This window comes from Gopherus flavomarginatus, chromosome 1 (genome assembly GCF_025201925.1).
Source record: "Gopherus flavomarginatus isolate rGopFla2 chromosome 1, rGopFla2.mat.asm, whole genome shotgun sequence".
NCBI lineage: Eukaryota > Metazoa > Chordata > Testudines > Testudinidae > Gopherus > Gopherus flavomarginatus.
The window spans coordinates 149,972,243-149,983,178 of record NC_066617.1 but is presented as its reverse complement, the minus strand read 5'-3'; the positions used below and the strand labels follow the sequence as shown (position 1 = coordinate 149,983,178).

General features: G+C 46.5%; 1 non-coding gene and 1 pseudogene across 1 annotated transcript; one reads left to right on the top strand and one right to left on the bottom strand.

The window, feature by feature from the left end:
• LOC127046625 (zinc finger MYM-type protein 1-like) overlaps positions 1 to 10,936 on the bottom strand; it is a 398,827-nt pseudogene that overhangs the window by 341,373 nt on the left and 46,518 nt on the right.
• TRNAY-GUA (transfer RNA tyrosine (anticodon GUA)) lies at positions 3,487 to 3,558 on the top strand. The gene has a single exon. It is a non-coding gene; the product is annotated as a tRNA-Tyr (tRNA).

Here is a 10,936-nt window from a genome sequence, read left to right as displayed (position 1 = left end):
TTAAAGAACCACAATTTCCTCCATAGTTGGCAGGATTTGAACCTGCACAGGGAGACCACAACAGATTTCTAGTCCACCACCTTAACCACTCAGCCACAAATACTTGTTTGATGCTGTTAGAGAAAAATGCAGTTCTCGCTTTTTTGTTTGGGTGCAGCAAAATCAAATACTTTATTATTTCACCAGCAATTGCAATAGAGGGAGGGAGTGCCCTAGGACACTGGGTCGCCTCAGTCCCAGACAGGTCTCTCAACAGGTAAACAATTACAGCAAGCATTTATACCTTTGTTACAGACAATAACAAGCAATAATACAGACAATAATGAGTAACAGCTGCATTTTGTTTATACATGGGCTATCCTGCTATCTTATTTTCCTCACTTCTGGGTGCCAGGCTACGTATTTGATTATCAGTGCAAGGTCATGATAACTTCTCACGCAGTTCTTTCCTACTCGCCTCACACTATCCTCGCTTCTACAAATCTCACGTCATTAGGGTTACAGCTGGCCTAACTCTTGCTAACAGACTGACATGCATTAAGATCCCCTACAAATCCTTGTCAATTCTTTCCCTTCTTCCACAATGTGTTGCTCTCACTACACTCTAGTTCTGTTCTCACTGAGTGATCAGTTCCAGTTGTTTCCTCAGACCAGCTTCCACAACACACACACTGCTGTGCTGTTGTGTAAGTGTGTCCATGGCTAAACAGCAAGAATTCCTGCTCCCTTCCCTTCTGGCTGGAGCATGAGGAGAGTGTGTTTGTGGTTAATGATGGTGCTGTAGATTGTTGTCCATTTCCTGCCTTGATCCTTCAGACACTCCCTTTCCCGTCATATCCCCAGTATATCAGTGATTGCAATAGCAGGGGGCAGGTTTTCTCTGGGGCACTGAGCTTTGCCGGGGGGTTGGTGGCTCCTGTCTTTCCTCACCCTGGAGTAAACTCAGCTTTTTATTCCATCCTTGATGTTTCAAGGAATAACAACAGATGACCAAAGAAAGAGGTGGACAGGGTGGGTCTCAGGGGAGGGGTAGAGAGGTGGGGGTAGTGGGCAGGTCAGGCCAGGGGAGGGGTCAGAGAGGTGTGGGTGGTGAGCAGGGCTGGTCTCAGGGGAAGGGTCAGAGCGGTACAAGCAGTGGGCAGGGCTGGTCTCAGGGGAGGGTCAGAGAGGTGCAAGTGTTGGGCAGGACTGGTCTTAGGGGAGGAGGCAGAGAGGTGTGAGCGATGGGCAGGGTGGGTCTCAGGGGAGGGGGCAGAGAGGTAGGAGCGGTGGGTAGGGCAGGTCTCAGGGGAGGGGCAGGGATGTGTGGGTGGTGGGCAGGGTTGGTCTCAGGGAGGAGGCAGAGAGGAGCGGGCAATGGGTAGGGTGAGTCTCGGGGGAGGAGGCAGAGAAGTGTGGGCAGGAGGGTCTCAATGGAGGGCTCAGAGAGGTGTGGGCAGGGTAGGTCTCAGGGGAGGGGGCAGAGAGCTGTGGGCAATGGGCAGGGTGGGTCTCAGGGGAGGGGGCATAGAGGTGTGGGCGATGGGCGAGGTGAGTCTCAGGGGAGGGGGCAGAGAGGTGTGGGCAACACCTTTCCCAACTGGAGGCACCATGCAGAAGTAACAATTGCTGGTATGATCTGTTGGCTCTCTCTAAATCATTGGCACTGCAAAAGGCATAAATTTTTTTTTTCCTGTTCAACCACTGGCCAAGATTTGTTGCACAAGTGTTGCAGCATATGTGTGGGCCCAGCTCTTGTCCTGATCTCCAATTTTGCAGCCAAAAGAAAGGTGATAGGCTTTCTTAACCAGAGTGGTTATACTGCGCTTTTGTGATGCAAAGGTCACTTCACCACAAACACAGCAGAAGTTATCTGCACTGTTCACACAAGTACGAGGCATCTCTGCTCACTTTGGCTAAACAGAAATGTGTCCCTTTGCAAAATCAAACACTGACAAATAAGAGAGCACGACACTGTATGATTTCCAGAGCTGATATAGGGCAATTTGTTCAGCAGAGTGATGTAAGCGTCATTATGATTGCATCATCCATGACTTCTAGGAATAACATGATGCAATTCATATCAGGTATGACGCAATACCAGCTTCAGATTGCATCATTCATTGTTTTGCCTAAAAAGCAAGTACTGTCCAAACCCAGTCATAGATTTATTCATAGATCCAGTCAAAGATGTATTTTAGTCATTTCTGGTTTAAATTGAGATCCCTTCCCTTTATAACTCACTTATCCTCCGCCATTCCCAAGTCAAGGGTCATATATACTGACCCAATAGCATATCTTGAAAACTAGAGCCAATCAACAATTTTAAGCATCATTTTCGTTCTCAGTGACACAGAATTAGTAAAGTTGGACTACATTTATTTCAGAAGCATTTTGGCTGTAGAGCAGTGTTACCCATATTGAATGCAGACACAGCAATATTTGATAAATTGGTTCCTGTCCATTCAGGAGGTTATTTCCCACCTATTTATAAATAATTGTTAGACCTGAATAAAGATATTGCAGACAAAACCAGGTATGCCAACCTGACTAAAGTCAGGCTAACAGAGGTTTTTGGGTAATTCCTGTCAGGGACTCTAACCCAGATGGCAAAGTTCGTTGTCTGACCACGAGAGAGACAGGCAACACCAGAAGGTCCGATCAAAAGCTCTTTATTGACAAGTGCATGCATCTATAGAGAGCAGCTCATCTCCAGAGAGAACCAGCCTGCTCTTTACATCTTAGTATAAGCCTATATAGGCAGTTCTGTCGCATCATAAATTATTTACAGGAGCAACCCATCCCCTTCTTTTAACAACTAGAAACTAGACACTTTTAGTATACATGTTTTATAGCATTAGGTGATTAACAATATCTTAGCAAGCACCAGAAGTTAGGAATGTAGGGGAGTTAAAACAGACAGAGAACTGAACCAAGGAGTGAAAACAGGGAGGCTGGGATTTCTTATCAGTTCTTCAAAGGAACTGTTCCTAACACCGCACAGTTGGTACTATACCAGGAATGCAGACTCTTCCTTATCTCACTTTTTCCCAGCACTTGTGAGATATGCTGCTGCTTCTCAGTGTTTTCCACTTAGGAATGTCAGGGACTCTAACCCAGACTGCAAAGTTTGTTGTCTGACCGTGAGAGAGACAGGCAACACCAGCAAGGTTTGATCAAAAGCTTTTTATTGACAAGTGCATGCATCAATAGAGAGCAGCTTGTTTATTAAGCCAGAGTGATTAACATAATGAAGATGCTCTAAGTGGAGGGGAGAGAGCTGTCCCGTCCGTGTAGTTAACCCATCTCCCTAAGAGGCGGTAGCTATGTCAGTGGGGGAAGCTATGTTGGTGTATGTGTAAGCTGTGGTGTCTACATGTATACATAAAGTTTAATCAAACCCCATTTTTAAAAGCCCTGTGGTCTGGGAATAGAAAAGGAGCTCTCTGAGGCAGAGCCCATCCTTCAAAATCCTTAATATCACTGACTTGCCTTGGCAAATGTCAGGGGAGTATAGCTCAGTGGTACAGTGTTTGGCTGTAAATCAAGTAGTCCTTGGTTCAAATCCAAGTGCCTCCTTACAAACCTACTCCTTCATTAAAAATAATTTCATTTCCAGTATGTTCAGAAGCTCCACTCAATAGTGGTCCCTGAAATGAATGGACACACTTCATGCTTTCCTATGCAAATGCATAAAAACCTAGCAAACATGTTCCTCTGCTGAAATCACTTCCAATCCTCTAAGTGTCTAGGCTTGTTTTTGTCAATTAAACAAAGGCACATGAAAACTCCTTTGCAGGTCCTTGGCCTCCATGGGCAACAATGTGCAGAAGAACAAGAACCACATCAACTTGGGAGGAATGGACTAGTCTGTATGACATTTGGTAAGTAAGTTGCCATTGGGACTGAAAACTCTACTGGAGGTGGACAGGAGCCTGTTACAAAACTAAAATAACCAAGATTTCCCAAACTCCCTGTAACCCATTCAAACCTCCCTTAGCGCACACAGTATCAATTGGGGCTCTAATAAATGGCAGCCTTCCTTTAACACAGATCATTGTTCCTTGTAACTTTCAGATGCATCCAAATGGCAGCTGTTTAGAGGTCATGGGCTGCTAGTTCATGAGCAGGAGCAGTCTCTCTGTAAGTTTACCAACCATAGAGCTTGTTATGTCTGCATCTAAGTAATTGCAGAGTTATTTCAATGGCTCCTACACTGACACCTAATGCCCTTTCTGGCTGGTTAATTGCACTATTTGGAACCTGCTCCTAAAATTGCACCCTTTCTGAGAGTGAGTCAAAACTACCCAAGGAAACCCCATTGGGTTTCAATGGCAGTGCAGACAAAGACCTGACAGGACAGTACAGGGGTTTCAGCATTCCTCCTTTATAGTAGGGTCAGAGGTTGCTATTAGCATGACTGTGGGGTTCTTTTCCTGGCTGTGGGAGGAAAGGGGTGTCTAGTGGATTAAAGTAGGGGCCTCAAAATCAAAGAGAAAACATCTCCCTTTTCAGCTTCAATGCACATTGAACAAGAACATAGCTTCTCATCTCTTAGGTTTCAGAGAAGCAGCTATGTTAATCTGTATCCTCAAAAAGTACAGGAGTACATGTGGCACCCCAGAGACTAACCAATTTCTTAGATTCTGTTGCCATCATGTGGCCATTTCATTTCACTTCTTATTGTTAAAAGGTTTGGGTACTTTGCACAGAAACATTATTTCCTTGGGAGAGATGGAGAAGTGGAAGCTGCATTGATTTAATCCTCTAAAAATTAGATAAGGATTAAAATATTCCCCAGACAGCTCATTCCCAACCATTCTCCCTCACTGCTGCCAGTGAAGTTCAGTTCTGTTCCACGGCCCCAAGAACTGCTGGGTGCAAGTCCTGGGTCTGATGTGCAGTAAGGAAAAAAAAGAAAGATAATGGATGTATCCTATCTCCTAGAACTGAAGGAACCATTGAATTCAGCCCCTTCCTTCATTGGCCAAACCAGACAGTGTCTGCGTAAAAGAATAAATGGACACAAATCAGATGTCAAGAATTATAACATTCAAAGCCAGTTGGAGAACACGTCAATCTCCCTGGTCACTCGATTACAAACCTAAAAGTCGCAATATTACAATAAAAAAACTTCAAAAACAGACTCCAACAAGAGACTGCTGAATTGGAATTAATTTGCAAACTGGACACCATTAAATTAGGCTTGAATAAAGACTGGGAGCGGATGGGTCATTACACAAAGTCAAACTATTTCCCCATGTTTATTTGCCCCCTGCTGTTACTCACACCTTCTTGTCAACTGTTGGAAATGGACCATCCTATCACTACAAAAGGGTGTTTTTCTCCTGCTGATAATAGCTCTCCTTAACTGATCACGTTTGTTATAGTGTGTATGGCAACACCCATTTTTTCATGTTCTCTATGTATCTATCTCTATCTCTATATCTATCCCTTTCTACTGTATTTTCCACTGCATGCATTCAGGAAAGCTTATGCCCAAATAAATTTGTTAGTTTCTAAGGTGCCACAAGTACTCCTATTTCTTTTTGCAGATAAATTAATGGAGGTTAAGTCCATGAATGGCTATTAGCCAGGATGGGTAAGGAATGGGATCTCTAGCCTCTCTTTGTCCGAGGGTGGAGGTGTTAGGTTCAGTCCCTCTGGGGCACCTGGCATTGGCCACTGTTGGCAGATAGGATGCGGGGTTGGATGAACCTTTGGTCTGACCCAGTCTGGCCATTCTTATGTTCTTATGAAGGGACAGGCAGACCCCTGCAACAGAGTTTCTGTAGTGTAGTGGTTATCACATTTGCCTAACATGCAAAAGGTCCCTCATTTGAAACCAGGCAGAATCATAATGGCTTAATTTTCCCAGCTCCTACTAGCCTGTCCCTGCTGTTGTAGGAGCAGCAGTGATTTCTATGCTCAAAATGTCTGTTATACTTCCCCTGCTCCCACTTTTGTCTCCTCTCCCTCTTTGAATGCCTGTGAAGTGGCTTTACCCCTCCCGCTCCCTCCTGGACTACTCGAGGCATGAATGGGCTGGTTAAAGAGCAGAAGAACTTCCAGGTAGACAAGGTGTCTGGGACTCTAATTAGACAGCACTTGCATAACCAGAGCATGGCCACTGCCCAAGGTGGAGTGTGACCAACCAGATGCAGCCAAGTCATCTCTAGTCACAGACCATTAGGTGCAGGTCTTTAAAAGGGGAAGGGGCCATGTGCTCAGGAGTCACTCACAAGCTTGTACCTCCAGTGAATGCCCTTTGCCCGACTGCCTGGCCAGTGGTTCTCTGTGTTATATTTCATTGTGCCTCAGGAAGACTTACCTTTATCGCACCATCCATAGCTGCGATGTGGGACAGTTCCCTTGCAGAATCCTGACATCTCCAATGCTGTGCCTGTCCTGGGAGCATGAGTATGCAAGTATGAGTGTGACACTCCCCCCTCTTCTTCTTTTGAGCTTAGCTGTCAGTATAATGAACCTGCTGCTTTCTGCCAAACTCTGGAAGGTCATTAGTCCTCCCTACGCTTACTAGCTGGCCCAATTTTGGGTAACACTTGTGATAAACTCAACCCCAGCAGGATAAAGGGTGGTGAAATGAGCTGAGAAAAAGCCTTAGCTTCAGTATGTCCCGTACGGTCCACACTGGAGCTTTCTTTGGATTCTGGGACTGCATGGTCACCTGTGCTGATCGGCGCTCCACGCTGGGCAAACAGGAAATGAATTTCAAAAGTTCGTGGGGCTTTTCCTGTCTACCTAGCCAGTGCATCTGAGTTCAGATTGCTGTCCAGAGTGGTCACAATGGTGCACTGTGGGATAGTGCCTGGAGGCCAATACCGTGGAATTGCAGGCACACTAACCCTAATCCAACATGGCAATACCAATTTCAGCACTACTCCCATGTCTAGGAGGAGTTCAGATATCGGTATTAAGAGCCCTTTATATCGATATAAAGGGCTTTGTTGTGTGGACAGGTGCAGGGTTAATGTGATTTAACGCTGCTAAATTCAATATAAACTAGTAGTGTTGACCAGACCAGAGAGAGCAGCAAGTTTCCCCTATTGTTTCTTGCTCTTGTTTTTTTCACTAGCTTTTCCTCTGCATCAAGTTGTTCTTGTCTGTTGTGAGCCTGACTAACTCAGTTGGTAAAATATCAGACTTTTAATCTGAGGATCCAGGGTTCAAATTACTGGTCAGGTGATAAACTACTCCCCAAGATCTTAAAACTGTCTTTCTGGAGTCCTCTTTAATGGTACCTTTTCTCTTCAGGATTTTCCCTTTCCTCAGAAGGGCCTTTTTGTGTGTGGCTTTGAAGGGCCAACTTCCTGATAGCCCCTTTGTCCTTGCAGCCTGGAAGAATAAAGGCCTCTGGGCATATTGCATGTTCCTTCCCTGCACACACACACACACATACAAACACACAGAATATCCCTAAGAAATTAGAATCATCTGCTGCCTTCCCTTGTCCTGCTGAATCCCCAAATGAGGATGCTCTTCAGCCCAAACCCATGTCCCCTCTTTTCCCAGTGCCCCTCAATCCCAACCTTCAGTCCCTCCTATGCACACTGCTCCTCACTCCCAACCAGAGCCTACTCCTCTTCACCCTTCTCCTCAGTCCCAACCCACAGCTCCCTCCTTCCCTCCAGCAGCAGGAGCTTCAGACCCCCTCAGGAAGATTTTTTTGCAAGGTTTCGTGTATGAGTCTGCATGTGGAGTTTACAGTATGTTGGAACTATTTTGGGTTGCTTGCCAAAATGATCACTTTTGGCTGGTGTTGGATTCCCAGTCTCCATGTTATAGGGGCAGGAGAAATAAAGGGTTGTTATCCTTATTGTGTGAGTTGAGGGCAGCACAACTGTGCTCGGCAGACCCCGAATGAGGGACTCACCCTCAATTCAATAGCACTTGCTAGGCAGTGGACAGAGGTTCCAAAGCCAAGTGGGCTGGGGTCTGGGTCCCAATACTAAAATGTAGGTGTTAGACCAACTTTAGGACAGGGTGGCTGTGGAGGGATGAGTGAGGCCCTAGGCAACATAGTGAGTATGGTGCCTTCTTATTTTCCCCCTTTTCCACCCAGGATGGCAAGTGAACTGTACAGAGGCACCTCTGGGCTTGCACTGACAAAGGACAGCAGCTGTGAGTGGGGTGCAGAGAGGGGATGGCTCATGTTAAAGGACTTTTGGTTGTTGGACTTATGAACTGTCGGGGGAAGGACACTGCCCAGCTTATTTAGGGAGTGGGTCTTTTCCTCATGGTTTATGCTTATGTGTTGGGGTTGCTGACATGACTTCTGCTAACCCTGGGCTTACGTTGCAATGTAGACATGCCCTGAGAGTGCATCTGTACTGTGATAAAATCCCTGTGGCCTTGCTGGCCTGGATAATCTGATTTGGATTCCTGGGGCTTAAACTGGAGCCCAGGTTCGGAGACCCTCACCCCTCATGGGGTCTCAGAGGGTGGGCTCAAGCCCAAGTGTGTACACTGTATTTTATAACCCTGCAGCACAAGCCCCACAAGCCTGAATCAACTGACCCAGGGTTTGAGAATAGTGACTTGGGTGTGTTAATGGCAGTGTAGACATAATGCTAGGCTATGTCCACACTGCAATGAAACACCCCCGGCTGTCCCATGCCAGCTCCGGCTCCCAGGGCTTGGGCTGTGGGGTGGTAAATTTGCAGAGTAGACATCTCGGCTCAGGCTCAATACTGGGCTCTGGACCTCACAAGATTGGGAGAGAATTTAGCAAGCAAAAAACGTAAAATGGCAGTGGAGTATTTCCATGGACTCATGGCATTTCTCCACTGGTCTGTCTGCTTTGGGGCAGGGACAAGAACACGTCCTGCTGCATTCATTATTTTAAAGGGCGGTTTAGGATTTTCATTTTCACGCACGGTGCACGAAGCAGGATTCAATCCTCACTGGAAACTAAATGAGCTGCCTGCAGATTCTGTCAGCCACAATGTGCCATTTGGTGTGAGAGCCCAAACCTGCCCTTGTCCCAGAGGGATGGGGTCATCTGCAAAGAGCTTGGAACACTGACCTATCAGCTCTTAACTCCCAAACTTTCAGTAACTCTATTGTCAGTGCCTGTGAGTGTAATTTAAACCATAAGAACAGCCATACTGGGCTGGACCAAAAGCACATCTAGCTCTGTGTTTTGTCCTCTGACAGTAGCCAATACTGATTTTTCACACTTGCTGTCTGATCACCCTACTGCTCAGTTTGAGGCAAATGAAACAAAAATTCATCATTTCCTGCTTCTGCGTTTGAACCATCAGCCTTTTTTCAGAGTTTACTCTCATCACCCTCGTATGGCATTTTCCATGTGAATTGGGCAAAGCAAGTGTGGGAACCTACATGGCTAATGAAAACCAATGCTCTGGGTGAGGCCTGAACTTATGCTCAGAGCTGTGTTTCCCCCTACACAAGCCACTATAAGTGCTTCTTAGATAAACTTGGGATGTTGGAAGTTCACCACTTTGGCTGCTATGTAAAAGGTTGATGGTTCAAACGCAGCAGCAGGAGATGATGAGTTTTTGTTTCATTTTAAGCAATGAGAATCCAGTACATTTTAACAGGCAGAAAATCTCCTCTATTCTGGTCTAGCCCCATTTGACTCCTTCTGCCGGTCTTCTTCCTTCCCCCTCAGTGTCTTTCCTTCCCCATTGGGGACATGCAGAGATAAACCCCAGTCAGTCTGTGTCACAGACAGTCTGTATCTCCTAAGGAATGTGGGTGAAGGATTCCAGCTGAATTAACTCCACTCACCTGGATTAGAAACATTTGTTTCTTTCGAGCAGATAGTGGGAAATCAAACATTAATTCAGACCAAGGAGGCAAGGCAGAGGCTTCATGACCTTGATCTCCAGGAAGAGAGAGAGGATCCCCAGGAAGGAAGAGAGCTTCCTTTAGATGCGAGCTGTGGTCTCCTGGAAGTTGGAAGAGACCCTTGGTCACTGAGGCTCTCATGTGATCATGTTCCTCTAGAGGCTCCAGAGTCCTCGGTGTGGGAAGGGTGTCACTGCACTGTCTGAAACGGAAGAGAGGACTCTAGAAGGGAAGGGAGGAACAGAAAATGGAGAGGAATGAAACAGAGCAAACGCCTCTTCTCTCTCCCTTCCCTGATCGAGCAAGAAATGTTATCAATGGGGAAACTCCCCACAATGAATGGCAGAGAACACAGAGACATTTGCCTCAAAATGAGCAGTAGGGTGATCAGACAGCAAGTGTGAAAAATCAGGGTGCTTTACCAGATGCATTGGTGGTATAGTGGTGAGCATCACTGCCTTTCAAGCAGTTGAACTGGGTTTGATTCCCAACCAATGCAATGATGTGATGTTTCCTCCCCTGGGATTTGTTTTAGTTTCAGTCACTTTCTTTCATTAATAAACTGATACAATCAGTGTCCCACACTTCAGCAGGTCATTAAACACCCAGGGGAGGAAGAAAGGGGCAAGACTGTAAAATGAGCAGTTGGAGTCATCCTGGTATTATGTTTGGTTTATTTTTTTAAAAAAAATCCTTTACTTCCCTCTCCCTTTTAGGCTCAGAACCTTTAAGGTCAGAAGGGACCAGTGTGATCACCTTGACCTTGCAGGCCAGAAGACTCCACTCACCCACTCCTGCAATAGACCCGGGAAGGGAGGCAGCTCTGTGCACTGCCCCCACCCTAGGCAGTGCATGGAGGCCTCTGCTCCCCTCCCCCAATTGGTGTGCATAGATGTGCTAGCAGCACTAAGGTGGCTTCCTGCCCACTCTGCCTCTGTCCCTCCGTGCAGCTCCCAGAAGTGGCTGGCATATCCCAGCATCCCCTGGGGCGGGGGCAGTGCTTGGAGACACTCCCCCTGCCCCAAGTACCAACGCCGCAGCTCCCGTTGACCAGGAAGCTTTGGGAGCAGCAGTGCCCCGGGGTAAGCACCACTCCTCCTGCACCCCCTTCCCCAGCACAGAA